General features: G+C 15.2%; 1 protein-coding gene across 1 annotated transcript in view; it reads right to left on the bottom strand.

Annotated features, from left to right (window-relative positions):
- The window catches only part of LOC102679081 (inositol monophosphatase 1-like), a 5,975-nt gene that overhangs the window by 3,215 nt on the left and 1,963 nt on the right, over positions 1-797 (bottom strand). The gene's annotated exons all lie outside the window — the stretch shown is intronic.

Raw genomic sequence — 797 nt, 5'->3', positions numbered from 1 at the left:
TATAATAATAATTATTTCAAAAAGTAATAAAAAAAAAAGCTAATGGGAAGAATTAATTATAAAGAAATAGAAATTCAAAAAGAGACTATAAAATTGGTATGAGGGATGCGAATTTAAGAATAAAATTAAAAAAAATTTATATATTTTAATTATCGAAAATTTTTTTTATTAATGGATAGATTGAAAATGAAAATTATTATCGAATAATCATTTTAAGCGAAATCAGTTCTCTACTGAAAAATAAATTCAATAAAATTTAATAAAATATAATAATTTTCTAAACTAGTTAATTAAGATCTCATTATATATATCATTAATATAAATCAAATAAAATATCAAAAGGATTAATATAATATTTGAAATTATTTTAATATCATCATAATGATATCACATCGATAATGTTTTTATCAATTTTGAATAAATATTAGAATAGGACAATTACAAAAGAAAAAAAATTTTATGAATTTACAAATATTAAATAAAAAATTATTTTATTACATAATTTATTAATCTTTTGCTAAAGTCTTAAATCGTTATCTGAAAATTATAAAATTGATATATTGATATATTTTTTATTTCATTATATTAAAATCAAAGTTGTTATTAATATTAAATCAATATAAATTATTTATCATTTTAATATATTTTGTTAAAATAGTATATATTTGTTAAACGTTTATATTAAACAACTTTTGATCAAGTAAATTCTATATCAAGTTATTCAGTCATTCATATAAACTAAATTTCGATTGGGCTGCAATTTGTTTTATAAATTATGTAATATAAATCTATTTTAT

This window comes from Apis dorsata, unplaced genomic scaffold (assembly GCF_000469605.1).
Source record: "Apis dorsata unplaced genomic scaffold, Apis dorsata 1.3 scaffold_1088, whole genome shotgun sequence".
In the NCBI taxonomy this organism is placed as follows: domain Eukaryota; kingdom Metazoa; phylum Arthropoda; class Insecta; order Hymenoptera; family Apidae; genus Apis; species Apis dorsata.
This window is presented reverse-complemented; position numbering and strand designations above follow the sequence as displayed.